Source organism: Cibotium barometz, chromosome 7 (assembly GCF_041138505.1).
Source record: "Cibotium barometz isolate CiBa-2024 chromosome 7, ASM4113850v1, whole genome shotgun sequence".
NCBI classification, from domain to species: Eukaryota; Viridiplantae; Streptophyta; class Polypodiopsida; order Cyatheales; family Cibotiaceae; genus Cibotium; species Cibotium barometz.
The window spans coordinates 11,166,643-11,188,654 of record NC_141052.1 but is presented as its reverse complement, the minus strand read 5'-3'; the positions used below and the strand labels follow the sequence as shown (position 1 = coordinate 11,188,654).

Below are 22,012 nucleotides of genomic sequence, written 5' to 3'. Positions count from 1 at the left end.
TGCAGTACATGTGAGAGCTGGGAGGTGAGCATAGCCATGGGTGCCGATGGGTCTAAGGCAAATAGCTGATCATGAACATGATAGTCATACACATCAGCTAGGTCCTGAGTGAAGTGGAAAATAGTGCGTGGTGACTGTATGATGGGTGGGTGGGTCTCCAGTAAGCTCCTGAAAGTGAGGGATAGATATGTATGATCCGCCCCAATGGGGCATGGTGGTACGGTAAAGTGAGACACCATATCTGTTGCCTCCCGGGAGAGAAATGAAATGATATATTAATATCTCTAAGAGGCCATAATGGCCTATGAGACCAAAACTAAGAGTACATCTGAAGTTGGTGTCTCATCAAAGAGAACAACTAAACGGGACTAAAAAGTACAAAAAGTGATTGTCCTACAGTTATAAGAACAAAACTGTAAGACTCCGAGATGATACTGAGTAGAAAATACTGGAAAATACTGAAAAATCTATATCAGGAAGATCCATGTATGCTGATCAGTTGAAGTGTTGCCCTCTCCTTAGATCAAGTATCTCCGCCATGGGGCTGTCTAGAATGGAGAGGTCGTAGAAGTGAGGTAGGCGCCTCCGATGCCGAGCAATAATGGCTCTGATCTGGCGATGGTGAGGATGCCATGGTCGGGATCCTCTCGTGGGCGTGGCCGACGAGCACGACATAAGATAACTGCTCTATCAGTGGTGACTCCCTGGGAGCGTGGTCGGTGCCCTGATGGCCCAATGGAGGAGGTATCAGGAGGTGTGTGGGTTGGGGTGCTGGTGCTGGTGCCGAAGAAATCTGTCACGGTCCTCTCTCTAGGTACATCATGGCTCGGCCTCCTGTCTACCAAGAGGGTCTCTCTGTGTCTCCTGAGCTCAAGTAGAAACAATCCCAAGCATCTTTGATCCTCAAACTCCATGACCCTATGTAACGAGAGAGAGAGAGAGAGAGAGAGAGAGAGAGAGAGGTTTGTTTTTGTGTATGTGTGTGTGAGAGAGAGAGCTCTCTCTCGCATGATGCCTTCAGAGCTTTAGTTCATGATTCCTCTGCTTTTTGCTTAGCTGCTGTTAGATAATGTTGACATTGCCTAGTTTTGTTTTGTGCAATGAATATAGATAGTCATTGCTGACTATGGCAGGTGCTATGTTGTTAACACTAGGCAAAGAGTTGAAATGGCTAAGCGACAAATCCAATTGCTTACGATGCTCAGCTATCTTCAAACTCTTACACAAGATCAACAAAATGTGTTGTGTGAAGCCAAAGTGTGTGTCTCTGTGAATCAACAAAGAAAGATACAAAAATGACAAATCCAATCGAGATGTAAGCAAATCCAAGATAAAGGTTGCTCATCAAAACAATTTTTCAAAAGCTTGCATGCTGATAGGCAGAGACACAAAATTGTGTGTTAAAGAAATTCGATGGCACATAGACATTCTTAAAAATGGAGCTTGCAACGGAACGTGTCAATCATTATCAACACATATTTCAGAGTTCATTTGTTGTGGATGTTGATGTTCATGATGCTCGAAAAAAAAATAAAAAATATGTGCATCCCATTGTTGACAATAAATCTGCTTTGAGATATGATCTTCCCTTCATAGAGGAAGAGCTGACACATGCATTATTTGGCATGGGACGTTGGAAGTCATCTGGTTGGGATGGTCTGATAGTTGAATTCTTTGTTGCCTTTCGGGATGAGCTTAAACTTTCGATCTTGACCATGATTAATGCTGCATGGGAGACAAGGTGTATACCTAATTCCTGGAAGGAAGGCCTTGTGACTTTGGTACCTACAAAAGCATTGGGAGAATCCTTTAATTATTGGAGACCAATCACGTTAATGCCAGTTATCTATAAATTGGTAACCAAATGCTTTTAAATCGTATTGGTGGTCTGCTTTTCCATGGTTTGTATCCACAACAATATGGTTTTGTTCCCAGAAGACAAATTATGGATAATATTGCTAATGTATATCTGGCGATGGAATATGCCAACTATACTTATCAGGACATCGTCGTTATGCAAGTGGATGTAGCAAAAGTTTTCGATACAATTCAATGGAACTACACAGCTGAGGTCATTGTTGCAATGGGCTTTGGTTGTAAAATGCAACAAGCTATTTTTTGGTTATATCAGGATATTGCTGCCCAATGTATTTTGGGTCGTGATCTTTCATCGAAGTGGACATTGCAAAAATCTGTGTATCAAGGATGCCCTCTTAGTGCATTACTCAATGCGATTGCCACACATTCACTTTTGATGTATATGGATGTCCTGACTCCACAGGGACAATTGCATGGTCTGTAAGTACTCGATGGTTCACATTTTGTGGCTCGGGCCTATGATGATGATTCTTTCTTCATGCCCAAAAATGATCTCAAGTGCATCATGAGAACTTTGAAATTATTTGGTAAAGCAGCTAGACTTTATATCAACTTTTCTATGTCTAAATTGCTTTCGTTGACTTCTTGTGAGTGGCATGCACTGCTATGGCCAGGACCAATCATTCCACCAGATCACCTGGTTAGACATTTGGGATATCCACCGGCATGGTGTATGTCTACACATGATGCCATTCATTGGGTATTGAACAAATTGAAGGCCAAGCTAGCATATTGGAAGCTTTCTACATGGCCTTTACATGTGCGTCTCAATATGGCCTTTATGTAATTTTACCTACCGTTGTTGATTTGGCATAAAATTGATATTGATACTTTTATGTCTGATGCCTTGGAATTGTTGTGAAAAACCAAGCATCATACGGGAGCACCAAGCACCATACGAAAGCGCTACGCCTTTTGAGACGATCTTTGGTCTGCACTCCTAAAATGCATGGTGGACTAAATATACTTGATTTGCAGTATCATCTCTTGGGAAGAAAGGCCACGATGATTTTCACTTTTTTTCAGCTTCGGTAACCATGGGCCATAATACTTGCAGGCATGTGTGCTTCCATCAAGACTACAACTTATGGCAATTGGCACATTTCTCACTGGGAAGCAATGCTTAGTAAATTTGAAGGAAAAATTCGGGGATGCCCTTATGTATCTTCCCTTCTTCGTGATGGGAAATTAGTTGTCTTCTATTCACTGGCATGGTAGAGATGCACTGATTGGGAATTCTTCCGATTGGAAAGCATTCATTGGCCTTCGGTGTTTCCTCAACCACTTGGAGTACAGGAACCACGAAAAGCTTGGTTTTTGGTCCCACCCTTGGGGATGATCAGGACAGACTTCATGATTGGCAACTTGTTGGTCATACCAGTTCTCTTCGATTGGATGCAATTTTGGTAAATAATGTGTACAAATTGTTGCTTCCTTTCCCGTGGATTTAGCCTCATGCCGGTACTTTTTATGGGGATTGTATAAGAATACTAAATGGTGGAAACAAAGGCTTCAAATAATTTGGGGTTGTAAGTTCTCTCAAACATTGTCTATTCTTATGGAGATGCCTTGTGGGAATACTTCGAGTTTTCACTTTTCTGACAAAACAACATATCTCAAGTGATAGATGTTGTAGATGTGGACGACATGCAAGTGCGTTCCCCATCTTCTTTGGCATTGCACAGAGTCCAGGAATTTCTTGCAAGCACTGACTCACAACCTCCGAGGATGTTTTCCATCGTTCAAAGGAGAAAAACTTGTATGGATTTTTGGTGTTTTGCCATCTTGTAAGGCTGGATTTGACACTCTCATGATCTAGATGAGATATTGGGCACTCTGGACTATTTGGAAGGCTAGGAACCATTTTATGTTTTGACAGCCTTCTCTAGATGCTTATGCTTTTTCTCGTGCCAATCTTCGCTACTGTTGATAACCGGAGGTTATTGATATTCTACCGTTCAAAGTCTTTTTTAATTGTTTCTAGCTTTCTTCCTTGGATGATGTCTTTGTGAAGTACATCCCTCCCCATGTATATTACTTCTTGGTAATAGAACACTAGTCTTGTACTAAAAAAAGAGTATGTGTATGTGAGCCCCGTTGCCCTTGCAAACTAACTCTTGGCTCCTTCCTGCTTCGACCTGCTCTTCCCTTCTGAGCATACGCTTTGTGTTTGTGTGTGTGTGTGTGGTGTCTGAAGAAGAGGATTTATGCAATGCAAAATATGTTCTTGCTGAAAATGACAGACGTAAGCTAGAAAAATGGCAAGTCAAAGATTCAAGGATAAGGGATGCTCTTCAAAGGATTTCTTCAAAAGTTACATTTTGAATGCCAAAACGACACCATTAAATGCGTCAAGACCTTCACGCAAACTTGGACATGTTCCAAACAACAATCGGCCGATGAATGTGTGTCCCACTATGCGCATGTCTTTGCTACTACATGTCTTGTTAATGCCCAAGTTCAGGCTGCCAGGGATCAGTTGCTCTCTCATGTTTCATCCTTCATGTAGGAAGAATCGCAAGAGGCAATAAAACAATTGGGCAGTTGGAAATCTCCAGGTTGGGATGGTTTAACTGTGGAATTTTGCTTGCATTTCTGGGATGATCTCAAACATGCATTGCTTGATGCTTGGTGTACTTGGAAAATGCCCAAATCATGGAAAGAAGGGCTTGTAAAACTTCTTCCAAAAAAAAGCCTGTGTGAGACCTTTGCTGATTGGCGTCCAATTACTCTAATGCGCATAGTATACAAATTGGTCGCCAAAATGTTGTTCAGTAGGGTAAAAGGGGTACTTTATGCAGGCTTACACGAGGCGCAATATGGTTTTGTCCCGCGTAGACATATAACAGATAACATTGCAAATGCCTTCGTTGGGGTTGAATATACAAAATATACAAAACAAGATGGGCTTATTTTGCAAGTGGACATAGAGAAGGCCTTTGACACAGTGCAATGGGATTTTATTGTGGTGACCATGTGCAAAATGGGCTTTGGAATTAAGATGTCCAATCTTGTGTATTGGTTGTATCAAGGCAGTGAGGCATCATGTATTCTTGATGGTGAACTATCTGACTCGTGGTCTTTGGGTAAGTCTGTGCATCAAGGATGCCTTTTAAGTGCCTTATTGTATGCCATAGCAACTCATCCTTAAGTTCTATATATGGATCATCTTACTTGGCAAGGTGCCCTTTGTGGTCTTCAATTGCCATTCGGAAAGTATTTTGTGGCACAGGCTTATGTAGATGATTCCTTCTTCATGCCACGAGATGATCCTCGTGATCTCTGCGTTGTGATGGATGCCTTGGATGTGTTTGGTGCAGTTGCAGGTCTTTGAATTAATTTTCGCAAATCCAAGCTTATCCCTCTCAAACCACAAGCTTGGTACAATGTCTTGTGGCTAGGGATTCTTGTTTCCTCCAATCAGCTGATTAGACATTTGGGTTACCCACTTGCATGGCATACGTCGTTCAATTCTAGGCTGATTGGGTTTTGCAAAGAATAAATGCTAAATTACAGTACTGGAAGTTGGCCTCATGGCCTTTACATGTGAGACTCCGTATAGTGCAGTCCATTCTCATTGCATATATATAGTTTTTCTTGCCTCTGCTTGCTTGGCCAAAGAAGCACTTGGATGAGTACATGTCTGCTATAGTAGAGTTACTTTGGAAAACCAAACACAATACTAAAGGCCTTAGATTGCTAGGAAAAGACAAGCTCTGTATGCCAAGAAATCATGGGGGCGTTAACATTCTCGACATTCATACACACGTCATTGCTAGGAAAGCCACTTTGCTTGCTGATTTTACAGCTCAAAAACAGCCTTGGGCAAGATGCTAGCAGCCATGTGCACCATTTTGAAGTCCTCCACATTTGGTGCATGGAACCTTGATTATTGGGAGGTGGTTTTTGGGCACTTTACAGGGAAAATACCAGGCTGCCCTTTCAGTTCTAAGTTAATCATGGATTGGAAATTGCTAACGGAGAAATTGGAATGGCATGGAAGATCACCGGAGGTTGGAAACACCATGCATCTGGAAAGCATACACTGGAGTACGCTGTTTCGTGCTCCGTTAGGCCTTCTTGAACCACGGAAAGATTTCTTCCTCTCACAAAAGAATGTATGTTTCGTGGAAGATGTGGTCAATGATGAAGGTTATGTTATCTCCTTTCTGGAAGCAAGCCATAGGTATGGGTTGGGCATGCACTACAGGCCTCTATGACATCTCATACACAACCTCTTGTAGCCTCTTCAGCCAGTGCCTCCGCTAAATCATGAGGAGCGTTTGAAGGACTGGTGGGTTGCTCCACCTCATGCTACAAGGTTACATGAACTAATAGGCAAAAGGGTCTATATCAAAATGCTTACTCCCCGTTGGATTGCAAATCATGCTAATGCGCTTTGGATAATGCATAAAACAGATAGATGGTGGGGTGGTTGTTTGAGGAGCATATGGAAAAATGGTTTGCCACTGAAAGAAAGATTGTTCCTTTGGAGATGCATTGTGGGAGTTGTGCCTGTCAGTGTGTTTCGGGAAAAAAGGCACATCGCTGTGGCAAGATGCCATTGTTGCATGCTGCGTGATGAGATAGTGCCTCATTTGCTATGGTATTGTGATTTCTCTCGTGCTCTCTTGGACAAACTCTTAGGGCGTCTTCGTACACGATACCCAAGCGCTCATTTTGGGAAGCCATTTTGGCTTTTTGCTCGGATTCCACAATGATATACCAACTTCGGGGTATTCGTTGCATGGACCACTTTTTGGGCACTATGGACATTATGGGAAAATAGAAATCGGATACATTTTGGACACGTTCCTCTGGATCAATACACCTACTTCGGACGCTTGTTGAGACAGTCTCTACATGATTGCCGAAACTTGCACCAAATAGATGATCAGCAATATATGGCCGCCTTTGACTATTTCTAGGCGGTCGTTTCCATGGGCCCTATGTGTGTGCACATGCGCCCGCGCCCGCGCAAGCAATTGTCCTTCAATCTTCTATTCTATCAGTCGTTTTCTTTTCCTTTTATGTTTGCTCTTCCTCTTTCTCTCGCCTCCTTTGCGTACCATTTCTGTTTCGTATATAATTCTATCTTGTATATAATTCTTGGTTTAAAGTGTCGGTTCCCCTCTTCCTTCAGCCTGTATGTTGTTACGTCCGTGTGTGAGTGTCTTCTTTGTGTCTATTTTCCTTCCTTCTTTGTGGTCTCTAGCTACTTATCATAGAAGGGATTTGTTTGTAGAGCCCAAACTTACGCAATTGCAATCTGACTTGCAACCTCTTCATTGTGACAATCACGAACTCCAGCAGTTCTGTGACACTCTTGAGGAAGGATTTGCGGACATTCGACAAGAATGGGATGCGCCTGTGCCTGGTTTTTGTTTGAAAATCCCGGGCCATGTTCTCTTTGATCCTGTTATGAAACTGTCACAAAAAGCAGTAATTCTTTTCTTCCCTAATAAAATGGCTGCTCTGCAGGCAGATGTTGGTCAATGGATAAAAGAGATGTTGGTCAATGGATAAAAGCCATGCTTGGTGGATGCTTTGTTGAAGGGTTTTTAAAACTGGCCTTCAATAAAACTCGTGGGCGGTTGACAAAACTTCACCACACACAAGCAGTTAAAGATAGTTTAAATCACTTAAACTTGAAGAGAGAAAATAGAGAGAGAATGTAGACAGGGAGAACTGGATTGCTTCTACACAAGAGAAATGGTGGCCTCAAACCGCTTTGGCACCCTCGCATGTATTTCTTTACACTTTATGAAGTTGGGTTACAACTTCACCGGTCTCGCTCAAAGTATCCTCGGCTAGGAGTAGTCCCGCACAGGCACTAGTGTCGAAGGTCCGTGAGTGAAGGTTTCTTTGGCGGCGGCCTCTCAAACCCACACTGTGGTTATGACTAGAGCCCTTCCCCATATAGAGCCGGCTAAGGCTTGCTTTAAATTGAGTTTTTCTTTTAAAAAGCACTTTTAAAAAGTAACTTGCTTTTAAAAAGCAACCGAAAAGTACCTTTACTTTTTATGCAAAAAGTCATCCTCCTAAAAATCTCTCAAACCACTTTGAATTTGAAGATGCTGTAAGAGACAGTTTCTCCTCTCAAGGAGCTCTTTGCGATGACACGAACAAATCTTTATTCTAACAATCTTGAAAATCAGGGTTAGGGTTTCCCCCGAGGCAAAACATGCACTGCGGTGACTGTTTTACTATGCAACACGAGGTTTTTATGAGGTAATTCCCAATGAATCTAAGTACAAACAAATGCTATTGGTTGGAAAAGTCGCCTTTGTTTTGTGGACAACAAATGGTATGTTTACCCTTGGTCTCCCTCCAAAGATTATCAGAATTTTATCAAGCAGAGGTGCCTTGTGTGGGTAGCAGTGGTGGATCTCCCAGTCTATATGCGCCCTACATTGCCTTTTTTTTTCTTGAATCTTTGGGTAAGATTGTATGCTCTCCCATATCTTCTGGCAGTGTGAATAGATTCTGTATTCTATGGGATACAGATAAACAAACCCTTGACAGGGGTGCAATGGATGTTGAAATGCAAGGAATCCCGACACAAGAAGTTTTCTTTAAGCTCAAATGGGAATTTCCTGTTTTACTTGTAAAAAGTTTGGACATATGCAATCGAAATGTCCGTTGCTTTTATTGCGCCTGCCTGTTGTTGCGGCCATTCCCAAATGGGAAAATTTTGCGGTTTTCTGTTTTACTCGTAAAAAGTTTGGACATATGCAATCGGAATGTCCGTTGCTTTTATTGTGCTTGCCTGTTACGCGGCCATGCCCCCTCCTCAAGTTACTTACAATATACAAGGCCTTTGTGATGTACATAAATGGAGGCTTTTTTGGTCATATGTAAATACTATGCATCCACATGTGGTTTGTTTGCAAGAACATAATCAACACAGTTTTGTTTTGGAAGACAAGGGGTCTTCTTTGGATATCATATTTTCTATGTGGGAACCCAAGCTTTTTTTGGCACTCTTATAATGGTTAAGCATTAGTTGCAGCCTATAGTAGTTTACAATGATCCGAGGTTGTTGGCTTGTGGTGCATGTATGATTGAAGGAGAGCTACATGAATTCGCAAGTGTTTATGCATCGCAAACTTATGCATATAGAGCTGCGATATGGCACTCCTTACGAACATATCCATGGATTTCAAATGCTTTTATTACAGGGAATTTCAATAATTCGCTTGTCTTTCATGATAACACCTCGCACCACTCTCACATGATGTGTTCTGAAAAGCAAGATTGGGCTCAGACTAACTTCTGTAGATGCATGCGATTTGTGGACACAACTCATGCCACATTCAAAAGGTTATACTTTTCATCATAATGCTCTTTTGCATTACTGGGCACATTTAGACATATGGTATCTTCCTTATGGTGCTCAGTATGATGCATACACATGTAAAATGTGGCTTGATCACACACCGCGTCTCTTTGATCATTCGCTGGTATGGCTTGGCTTGGCTTGTGCTTTGGCATGACTAACAATGACTGTCCATTACCTCACAAAAGGTTACTTATGATTAACATGAGTTATTCGCCACATAACCATTTTGCTGATTTGGTTCGTACAGCTACACATCTCCTTGTCATGCATATGCAAGAGGACATAGATATTGCTTGGTTTAGTTTTGTACAGCGAATGCAGGCTGTGATACAGAACTAAGCTTGCAGATGCTTGTCATGAATACTTCTCCCACATGTTTTGTCACGTGCATGCCCGTGCCATGGCTAATCATCTGCATGAACAGGCTTAATCCTTGGTTAATCATTAGTTAAGTCAACATGCAGGTCACCATCAATAGCATCATCTTCATCAACATCATCATTAGTAGCAGCATCATCAGCAAGAGAATCATCATTAGCATTATGAACTTCATCTTCATCATCACAAGCATTCAGGAGGAGCATAAGTGCCTAGTCAGCAGCCCCAACAGTAGTCGGTTGCCAACAGGGGACTTAGCCAGCTAGTCAGCCAGGTATAAGGGAGGCGACAGGAGGTGTGGACTATCAAGGGATTAAACGTAGCATTTAATCAGGTATTTAGCGTGGTTATTTGTCCAAGAGTTGGCCGACAGTAGTTCAGCTGGCCGACCAGCATCCTCAACCCACATAAATAGCATAAGTCATAAATCAGCAAGGATCAAGTCATTTCCCAAGTCATTGATCATTAGTTGTTAGTAGAAGATATATGTAGCAGGGGCCGGGATCAGCCCTATGGGTCTAACCAAGGCTTAAGGCATGTACAAGCATTTATGCAACCTTTTTGTACCATATTAAAATACAGAAAACCTTGACACTGATCTCTCTTCTTCTCTCTCCTCCATCTTAATCATGTGTTTGAAATAGCATCTTGTTCTTAATCAAGCTTAGGGTTGCTCCCTTGATGATGATGATGATGGTAATCTTGATGATGATGTAGCTGTTCATAATGAGGATGCTGCTGATGCTGATGATACTAATGATGCTGATGATGATGAGGTCTAATGCTAAATGCTGACTTAATCAGGGATTAAGATGTTCATGCTGAAGATTAGTCATGGCACGAGTGTGCACGCGGCATGTTTGCTGTCCTTCTACCACTTTCTAGGGAGGCACTTGATGCACAAGAACTTTTCTTACAACAGGTTATGCCTATCATCACACGACAAGAGGCTAACAACATGTATGAGCCCTTCACAGATGGAGAATTGGATGATGGTATAAAAGGTCTAGGCAAATGGAAGACCCCAGGTTGGGATGGCTTGACTGTAGAGTTCTTTCAAACGTTTTGGAATGTTTTGAAATTGCCAATTCTACTTATGGTAAATCACTGTTGGAAGGTTGGACAGTTGCCATGCTCTTGGAAAGAAGGTTTGCTGAAATTAATGCCTAAAAAACAACCTAGTGAAACTAAATCGGATTGGCATCCCATCTCTTTAATGCCTGTCATATATAAATTGGTCACCAAGAAGCTTGTTAATAGAATTAAGGGTGTCCTAGATGCATGTTTATATCCAGCGTAGTATGGATTTGTCCCTAGAAGACAAATCACTGATAACATATCAAATGCTTATATAGACATTGAATCTGCCAAGTATATGCAGTAGGATGTTCTCATCATGCAGGTTGACATAGCCAAGGCCTTTCACACAGTGCATTAGGATTTTATAGCTCAGGTGATGGACATAATGGACTTTAGGCCAAGAATGAAAAATGTCATTTTTTGGCTTTAGCAAGAGGGAACAACTAAATGTATTTTGGGTGGTGAACTTTCAGCCTCTTGGTGTCTTGGGAAATCTGTTCAGCAGGGTTGTGCCAGAGCGACCCACCCATGCTTCTTTACATGGACAAATTGACACAAGATGGGCAACCTCATGGTCTCTCCATGGTAGATGGTACACAATTTGTGGCGCAAGCATATGCTAATGACTCTTTCTTTTTCCCCAAGAATAAGGAGGTTGATATAAGGGCTCTCATGAAAGCATTGTCCCGGTATGGTTTGGCTGCAGGGTTGCATGTGAACTTTGAAAATTTTAAGTTGCTTCCTTTGAAAATTTATGATTGGCATCAAATATTATGGCCAGGTTAGATCCTGCCACCTAATGAGATAGTCAGGTATCTAAGTTACGCCATTGGATGGGAGTTGTCTTTAAAGGATGAGACTCAATGGGTGATGGCGAAATTGCACTGTTAAATTGAATATTGGAAATTAACTACATGGCCTTTACATGTGCAATTACGGATAGTGTAGTCAATAATAATGGCATATGTGGAGTTTTATCTTCCACTACTACCTTGGTCGCACAAAAAAATTGATAATTTTATGTCTAAAGCAATGAAATGCCTATGCAAACCCAAAGTGGATAGAAAAGGGCCACGTTTGTTAAGACGAGCTCATATGTTTACCCAAAATGCATGGTGGGCTCAATGTCCTTAATATTCATTATCATATATTTGCAAGGAAGGCCACTCTTCTACTTGATTTTATAAAGCAAGTCAAGCCATGGGCACGCATGTTGGGAGCTATATGTAATAACATGCGTACATATGCATATGGGCATTGGATTATCAATTATGATGATATAGTCTGGACATTTTTCTGGTTGTATTCTAGGTTCTTCATATTCTAGCTATACTATGTCATCTACAATGGTCCGGTAGGCCTCCAAATCAAGGTAACTCAATGTTGCGGCAAAGTATTCATTGCGGTTCTTGGTTTGTCTCATCCAAGAAAGGCCTACAATCTGCCTACATTGGGGATTTGTCATGTACATGACATCGTGGATGAAAATGGTTATGTTTTCAGCTGTCAGACAATATAATTTGGGGATGCATCACAAGCCAATCCGGAGAGTCATTTCAAAAATTATGCATCCGTTTCAGCCACTCCCAATGCTCGAGGACACAGAGAGACTTCAAGATTGGCATTTCGATACATAGCCTCCAGGATATACTCGTTTCCTTTTACCAATTGTTTGCAGCAAAGGCTTATAGATTGCTCTTTTCAGTATATTTTTTTTTTCCAGAAAAGATCCTTTCATTAGTTATATAAAAAAAACGCCCGTAGGGCTACAAAAGACTCTCTCGTGTTCATAAGAAAACAAAGCAGAGATCCAAGCAAGGCAGCTAGGGAGACTCTCCCTAGGTGCAGGAAAGTACAAATATCAGCACAAAGAACTGAGGGGCTATATCATACAATAGGAGGGGGGAAAAGCCAAACAGGTGGCCTGTAGTGCCAGCAGGGGGAACCCGCGTGTAGGGTATAGAAGGGCCCACTAGCGCCGCAAGATCGCCTCATGCGGATGCGGTCATATTGTCCTCGCAGAGTGTGGATCAACTCCTGCCAAATCCCCCGGACAGTCTCTGCTGGTGGCTCTAGTCTCCCCTCAAAGGCCCTGAAACACCGGGCTCTCCAAGTGAACCAGATGATGAGGCTGCTGAGGAGCTCCCATCGTAGATCCCTCTCCTGTGTCCAGCTGGCGGACGAGAAATCCGGTGAAGGAACAAGGCGAGGCTGGTCCCTAATGAATCTAATGGCCTGGCTGTCTTGCTCCGTCTCATAGCCCATAGCAGGCCCTGACGAAGTCGACCAAGCAGCGGCACCCCACGTATACATGCCCTCTGGAGAGAGGGGGACCAGAATGCGCAGCATCCGCAGCCAAATCTGTTGCGCCTCAGGATAGTCCCAGAGGCAATGTCTCTGTGTCTCCAAAGGGTGGCCGCATCGGACGCAGGCCGCCGGAAGACCACTGTAGACAAGCCAGGTGCCAACTGCAGATCCCCTGTGGGCGACCAGCCACTGGAAAGTCGAGATCCTGCGTGCCTGTCGACTAGCCCAGAGCCTGGTCCAAAAATCCTCCAGGAACTCCTGTGAGAGTCCTTGTAGCCGCCAATGCTCCAATGCAGCTGGAGAGACCATCTTCCTCGCCGTCAAAAAATGTCTCCCCAACCGAACAGTGTACTGGAAAAAGGTGATCTCTGTGGCCTCGGGGGATGCATAAGGATCATGCCACTCGTACTGGCCAGGGTCCCACTGGAGCCGGGCCAAGGGACACGCTGCATATGTCCATATGCGCCAATCAGAGTCCACATCTGCAGGGTCTGGATCAATATGCCACTTTCAGGAAGCGGCGGCCACTACCCGTATCCTCTGAAAGATGCACTCTGCAACCAAAGGCGACTCCGCCTCCACTCTCTGAAGTCTGCCCTCATCCTGGATCTCATAGTAGAGGCATCTACCATCCTCAGTGCAAGCTCTGACAGCAATCAGGATCTCCAACTGTGTAAAGGCTCCCATCCACCGTGGGGCCACTGGCTTGAGAGGCGTGAACCACTCCTCTGTGAGTGCCTCCTGAATGTCATCCCTCATAATCAGCCCCCCTCTGAAGTGACTCAGCCTCTCCACCTGGATCTCCTCTGGGAGACTGCAGAAGGCTTGCCAGTCTCCAAAACTATGAGCTGGGCTTGCCGCCATTGGTCCCCAGGCTAGACGAGGCCGAGAACCCAGCATATGACCGTGCTCTATGCATACCGCTGGGCTCTAGATGAGCGGCTGTCTGGCCCGCTCCTCATCACAAGAAGGAGGTCTCTGAGAGAGTCCCGGTCTCAGCAACTCCCAAGCTCGCAGGATGCTCAAGGCAAATCTGTCCTCCCATCCTCTACTGAGGCCTATCCTCCTCATCTCTATGAAGATCCATCGTATCTTTGTGTCCAAGTGCCCCCTGCTGGGGGAGCCCTAGCCTGCAGCCGCTGAAAAAGAAGCTCCTTCCAAGGCTCAGCCCCTGGAAGCAGCCCCCGAACAATAAGCTTCCCCAATAAGGCTCTACTCTGATCAACTGGATCAATAATGCCCAAGCCCCCCTGGGCCATCGGAAGTGTAATAACTGCCCAAGCAACCTTAGCCCGGGCTGGCTGACCATCCCACCCAGACCAAAGAAAGTTCCTCATCAACCTCTGTACCTAGCTGATGCAAGAGCTTGAGAAGATCCAGCAAGACGTGATGTACCACATGGTCGCAAAAAGCACCTGATTTGCCACCACCACCCTCCCAGCCAAGGATAGCCGAGCTGTACTCCAATACAAAAGCTTCTTCCGAATGCTCAGAAGAGCCGGGGCAATCTGCTGCTCAGGTGACAAATCTAGTCCAATCTGGCATCCCAAATACCGCACTGCTGTGCCAGGAGGAATCCATCTAAAACCGGGGTCCGGGCTCCATGCCGGAGTGGGAGCGCTACTGATCCAAAAGGCCACAGTCTTGCGCCAATTGATCAATGCTCCCAAAGCTGCACTAAAAACCTGAAGTGACTGTTCTGCCCGCTGAAGATTGGCCTCTTGGCCATGCAAAAATAAACCCGTGTCATCAGCAAACTCAGCATCGAGTAGGTCCTCCCCCCGGACTGGGAGCTGGAGTCCTCTCAAACCAACCTCCTCTGCCGTCAGATACATGCTCATAGCCTCAGCAAAGAAGAGAAAAAGAAAAGGGGCGAGAGGACCACCCTGACAGATTGATTTGGTCAACTCAAAACTCGGTCCCCGTCCTCCTGCCATCAGCACCTGGCTACGAGATGTGGAATAGAGAGCCGCCACTCCTCGAATCCAAACTGGCTCAAAGCCCAGGCAAAGCATAGTGCCCTCTAAGAAACCCCAATCGACCCTATCGTATGCCTTCTCAAAATCGAGAAGCATCACGACCAGGTCCTCACCGAGAAATCAAGCTTGGGCCGTCGCCTCCCAGAAGGTGAAAATGTTGTCAAGGATACTGCGCTCCTTGACGAATCCTGTCTGGATAGCATGAATCAACTCCCCCAGGAAGGGCTGGATCCTCAAACTCAAGGCCTTTGCTAAGACCTTGTAGACAGTATTGAGGATTGTAATCGGTCTCCAATGCCGAATATCATCTGATACTCCCTCCCCCTTGGGGACAAGAAAGATCAAGCCCTCTGAAAAGCTATGTGGCATCACCCCAGTGTCCAAAACATACTGAAAGCCCCTGCGGAGGCCTGGTCCCAAAAGGTCCCAATAGCACATAAAAAAGGCAGGCGTCAATTCGTCCTCCCCAGGGCAACTATGGCGCGGAAGGACCCTCAAGGCCTCAGCAAGCTCAACCTCTGAAAGAGGCTCACCGAGAATTGTGCGCATACGATCTGTGGCCCTCCTCTGCACATTGCCACACAGTCTGTCTGCAAGTATCCGAAGCCTCAGTGGCTGGCTCCGCTGAAAGCAGGTCTCTATAGAGCTCAGTGGCAATGGCTCTGATCTCCCCGGGCTCAGTGGCTACCGATCCGTCCTGCCTCGTGAGCTGGCGGACTCCTACTTGAGCATGGCAAGGTCCAGTAATCTCAAAAAACTCCCAAGTCACTCTATCACCAAGCTGCGTCCACTGAGAGGCCTGGCACCGATGGTAGAACTCATGTCTCTGCTCCTCTGCCTCTCTAACCTCCTGGCATGCCTGGCTCAGCTGGGACGCCACCCACTCACATGTAGGCTGCTGCTCCTGAAGGCGCTAAAGCGAAGCAAGGCTACGTCTCAACCGACGCTCCCGCTCGCGAGTCTCACCCAGCCGTGTCAAGGCTGCAGCGTGCAAAAAGGAGCTGAGCTCAATGAGTCCCTGGGCACACTGGCCTGCTGCATCGTGGTCAAAGCTCTGGTTATCATGCCATATCCTCTCAATGTCCTCAGCGAGACTAGGATCTGTAAGTACCCTCTCTGGGATCCTCAACTGCAAGCTGGTCTCTCGTGTCCTCTCCTCAAGTGTCAAAATAACTGGCACATGGTCTGAAAAAGAGGTGCTAGCGAGAATGCTAACGGAGCCCCCACACTCCCCTAACCTGTCGCCCACATAGAAGCGATCAATCCGTGATAGATTAGTCCCTCCCTGCCGGCGATCCGACCGAGAGAAACTAAGACTTTCCTGAGAGCGATAGAAAGCCTCATGCTGCCATGCATCAGTGATCCTGAGTGTCATGCAAAATCGCTCCCAAGCTACAAGCTCCGTGCCGTGCACTGTAACATGACTGCCTCCCACCCTATCGGCCGGGTCCTCAAGCATGTTGAAGTCTCCCCCGACACACCAATGTGCGGCCTCTGGCAATGCATCCATAACCTGGGTCCATAACTCTGCTCTGGCACTAGCATGGTTGGGCGCATAGACATTGAGCACGCCAAAGAGCTCATCATGCATCCTCAGAATGACATACTGTGCTCTACCAGGCACAATGATCCCGCGATCCACAATGGCCTGCCGCCATACATCCGCAATGACCATACATACTCCTCCCTGCCCACCCAAGGGGCCAAACCCTGCAGACCAAAATGTGTCCCATCTACCAGGCATCACCGAACCGTATCTCCGAATCCTGCTCTCACCCAAATGGTGCTCCTGTAACATCAGAATATCAATACTGTCCCCAACCAGGCATCTCTGAAGCTCCTGCCTCAAGCAACCACGATAATGTATATAGTGTGCGGCGCCAAGGCCCTGTACATTCCATGAGATGATCTGCCGAGGTGGAGGCTGTCTCAGTCGTACGGCGGGCCTTTGCAAGCGGCTTGGATGGAGAATAGTCCCCATCCGAGCGGCTACGAATCTGCCCACCCGGTGTGCTGCAATCAGGCGCCAGTGGGGCTGTGTCCCATGGCGACTGCCTCTCGCTCAGACAGAGCAACCTCGTGTATGCATACATATCCAGGGTCGCGTGCTAAGTTTGCCACTATGCGAACCACCAAATGTCGAATCCCGAAGGCATCCACACTCCCGGTATCAAAGAAAAAATGAGCCAACTCCCATAGTCGGCCTATCACGTCTGTCACCTCCAGATCGCTCACATGGTGAGAAAACTCAACTGCCTAAGTCTTCAAAATGCTAAGAGCGAGATCCAGAGTCCACTCCCGGTCGCTAGGGCCACAGAGAGGGAATGAGAAGGCCACCGCTGAATCAAGAGCCTCCTCTCCTCGGGCCGGAGGTATCACTACATGAACTCCGATGGGTGCTGGCTCATGGGGGCCCTCCGCTCCAAAAAGCCGTGTGAAGGAGTAATCAAAAGCTTCCGAGCGTTGTCTAGTGTCGAGACGACTCAGCCGACTGCGGATAGAGGATATCCGTGAAGCCCGAATCGGCATGGTAAGTCTCCTCTGCGGTGCTTGAGCAAGGTCGGTGCTCAGTGTCCGCAGGACTGCAGGTGACCACCAGGGAACTGCCAGGGCCTCCCGGGGAGCTGAGGTGAGCGGGGGGGGGGAGGGGGGGAGGGAGAAGGGGGTGGAGAAGGAGCCGCTGAGAAGGAGCCGCTGCCAAAACCGGAGCGGGAACGGGAGGAGGCGAAGGTGGAAGCGAGGCGGGAGGGGGGGGTGGGGGCGAAGGAGGGGGTGCTGGCATCTCCTGGTCCTCAGTCGGCGCTGGGGTCTCCTCCTGGAGGGGAGCAAAGTTGTTCCTCACGGGAACCTAGTGATGCTGAGACTGTGGCTGGTGCTACATCGGTCTCTGGGCGTGCTGTTGTGCCTGTCTCCCTCGACGGCGCTCCTGTCCAGGCTGCCACTCCGAGGTCTCTGTGGGCTGAGCAGGTGTCCCGGAGGCTGTCTGCCGAGCCGCATCTGTGGGTGGGCCACCGGGGGCCTGCGGTGAAGGTCTGGGTCTCTTGCGAGGGCAGGCCTTGGCCATGTGGCCGACCTGCCTACAGATAAAGCACTGGTTCGGGAGCCCCGAAAACTCCACTCTCTGATCAATCCATCCCCCCCCCTATCCTAGGTAATTGAATGACCTTCGGAAGGGAGGAGATGTCAGGAACCAAAACTCTGACCGAAGGTAGCCCAGCTGCTCTAGCCACCACTGAAGCTGCTGTGGGGCCTACTTTGAGAGATGATGTCAGCTATTTCCATTTTTTCCAGTTCTACTTTGACAGCCTCTGAATACTTAAGAGTTGAGCTTGTAAGCCCTACCCCGCACAGGATGGGTTCCTTCCATAACAAGGGTAATGTGAACCCCTTTGGCTGCTGGACCACCCTCCAAATCTTTATAGGTCCATGCGAACACATCCCTGTAAGAGTGGAAGGTCTTGGCTTGATTGAGTAGGGTGGGGTGATCCCACAGCCAAGAAGCTAAGAGGATAGGTTTGGGAGCATTCGAAGGGTATAAAGTGGAAGAGTCAGAAGTGTGCGGAGTGGAAGCTGGTGCAGAACCCTTGGGCTTGGTGCTTCTAGGGCTTTTGTCATCCAGAAGAAATGGAGGTCCTCTTGCCACTATGCCAGTTGGTGACTTGTTCACCTAGGCTGATGGTACGTGCTCCTGGAATTCCAGCAAGGTGGTGACTTATCTACTTTCCTGGATCTTGTGTTGGGTTGTCGTAGGCAAGGCCTGCATCACCTAGTGACACACCATGAAGTCTCCTAGGTATGCTGGTAGGCAGGTCACCAACACGGTGGTTCGTGTCATGAGCTCTGCTACTCTTTCCCCAAGCAAGAGCTTCAGCTTCCTCAATTCTTGAAGAATGAGGTCTTCATAGTTGCCCGGCCGGAACGTCCTAAGAAAGGTTTCCCTTAGGGTGGGCCAATCTGCAAAGTGATCCGCAGGGAACTGGCGGAACCATTTGTCAGCAGAGCCTTCCAATGTGGAGGGGAAGAGAACCATATAAGCATCATGTCAGTCCAATCCCCTGCTCCTACGCATGGCCAGGAAGCGCTGAACATGGTCATCCACGTCTTCCATGGCAGAACCTCTGAAGTGGGAAGCTCGACATTGACCCAGCCCAACACGGTGGTCAATGGTTCTAGAGCAGGGGGATTTCCACCCTGGTTGTTGCCAGTAGGATTTCCTAAATGTGCATGTGCTATCGGAAGGGGAGGAGGATTTCAGGGTGGTACAAAGCTGATTAGCCCCCTACGACTGAAATAATGGGGAGAGAGGACTTCGGATTGGACTAACCTGATTGACATGAGAACGACTGTTGTGTTGGATGTCGTCGTTGATGTTGTGCCTGAAGCGTGCTCACCCTAATGATGATGTGGACTAATCCCATATGTGCTGTTGGGGGTGACTCTTCAAACCTATAAAATGTGGAAGGGGGGACCCCTCTCCTAATCTCTCCACCAACCTTTGTGTTGGTGGGTTGAGAGATCCCCCATGGTGGAGTTTAGGCCTGAGGGGTCCCCCGGCATGGTCTCTGCCCATTGTTGCCTCTTGCCTATGGACCCCGACATGGTATCAGAGCTGTAGGGGGGTGGTGACCCTTCGGCACTCGTCTGATTCTTCATCTCACCTTTGCCTAGCTGGTTATAGCCCCGAAAGCGTGTACAGCGGAATGTGTGGACAAGTCATCGGTGTTTGGGTGTAACTGCCGTCTGCATAGCGTCGGGTAGCATCACTGCTGTTGCAGCGTACCTCTGAGCCTGGGGTTGTCAAAGCCTCTGGGTAGCGCCCTCTCTGTCGAGAGGGGGTATTGGATGTCATCGTTGATGTTGTGCTTGAAGTGTGATCACCCTGATGATGATGTGGATTAATCCCATATGTGCTGTTGGGGGCGACTCTTCAAACCTATAAAATGTGAAAGGGGGGACCCCTCTCCTAATCCCTCCACCAACCTTTGTGTTGGAAGGTTGAGGGATCCCCCACGGTGGAGGGTGGCAGCGTTTAGGCCTGAGGGGTCCCCCGGCTTGGTCCCTGGCCATTGTTCCTTGTCGCCTATGGACTCCAACATGTTGGGAATACAGAAAGCATACAATGTAAGCTCACATAAAGACAGCTAGGAACTCCCGCTGGTTAGAGCATGCCAAATTTTTAGTGTACCTGTAGAGCAGGTCGGGTTGCAAGGTGCACTAAGAGGATATGGTGGTTCACTCCTGGACAATATGTCCACGGGAGTCACAAGACATAACAGTAGGAAGAAACGATGGCCTAGCACACTTAACGCAATACTTAATTAAATTGGACAAACAACAGGTAAGGAATAGTGCACGAGAATAATGTACTCCACTTTTATTACTACAAACTAGCAGTTACAAACACTGCTCACTGCACCGTGCACACTCAGTAGTGGTCACAATGAGGGATACACACTCTTCTTAGGATGGAATGACACAGTGAACACCAAACTCAAATACAGTGGGATAGCATGGAGTAGTACAACGTATCTTTGGAATGGACAGCGTGGAACTACAGAATAGCCTCTCTCTCCTTTGAACGGGGTAGAACGCCTTGTAAATCCGGAGAGTCACGAAGATGCTGTTGGTGACCGTTGGTGAGCATTTCCTATCTCTGGAAGGTGCCAAATGCACGTAGATGTAGCGGCATGCAACTCCTTTCTTGGGGTGCGGTGCCTTAAATGAATTGGAGAATGCCTTGGAGTGGGGTGCTCCAGAATTTGCATGCTGGTGCGTCCACTTGGAGCATCTTGGACTGTCCACCATAACATTGTAATACTGCAACATTACTGGAACACTGTAACACTGTAATACTGTAACACACCATGGTGGCTACAATTGGTTTTCCAATCACCTCAGATTGACAAGTATTACTACTTCCGTCAGTCATGGTGCTCATATTGGATGGTGATGTCTAGCTATATCCTGTTCCATTTGTCTCAGCGAATTTCATGCAGGCTGAGTGTTAGTTGGTTCTCCATACAGGAGCAGTTGGCCGTTTGGGGCATGGTGCAAGCAAGGCAAGCTGGCACATATGGGCAGAGTAGCTGGACAGCAGCAGGTTAGCGCTGGGAGGAAGAGAATGCAGTAAAGTTGGCGATTTGTTTTTTTTTGGAGACAAAATATGTCACTTATAGGGTTATAGTTTTTTACAAATCCACAATCATGTTATTTCTATATAAAAAAAAGGATGTGGCTTTTTTTAATTAAAAAGCAGGGGAGGGGAGGGGGCGAGGGGTTGAAGGTTTCAGCATACACTTTAAAAAGGCCTGCTTTTTTGGTGGGAAAAAACACTTGGGTGTTTTTAAGACATTAAAGGGAAGGCCTTAGGCCCTTTGTACTCAGACCGTTACGAAATTGACTGAAGGTAGCCCATTGCAATGATTTGCAGCCCGATCTTCCTCTGTCGTGCGTGGAGTGTAGGTGGGTCACTATCACCATTTGGCCACCCAATTGGTCCACCCGTGCTTTCTCATCATGTATGTACATTGGACCATAGTTACCGCGGAACGGGAACGTTCCGGGAACGTCGGATGCTAGAACGGGAGCGGGAACGAGAACAGGAGCGGATCGGGAACGTCGCGGAACGCCACGTCATATGACATGTCAGCATATGACACAAAAAAATGTAACTTTTTGTATACGGATAGCCAAATATGCTTCCTAATATTTGCTCCCCCAAGACATGAACATACATTTCTGCAAGCAAAACACACTCCCAAAAAAAAAAATTAAAATTTTTTTTTTTTGGCGGAACGTTCCGACGTTCCGGGAACGTGCCTTCGCCCGGAACGGCGTTCCGGCGTTCCAGGAAGGCGGAACGACGTTCCGTGGTAACTATGCATTGGACTGGTGTCCATGGCAGTTATATATGCCGGGGATTGATGCCACTCACGTGATACTCTAGAATTGGCTTTTCGGACTTGTGCTTCTGTGTACATGCCCGGAAATGCCTGGTGGATTGGTGCTCCATTGGGTCTGGTACCTTGTGTACTTGCCTGGAGCATGT

At 46.7% G+C, this 22,012-nt stretch overlaps 1 protein-coding gene across 8 annotated transcripts in view; it reads left to right on the top strand.

The window, feature by feature from the left end:
• LOC147636671 (uncharacterized) overlaps positions 1–22,012 on the top strand; it is a 147,341-nt gene that overhangs the window by 93,032 nt on the left and 32,297 nt on the right. The window lies entirely within an intron of this gene.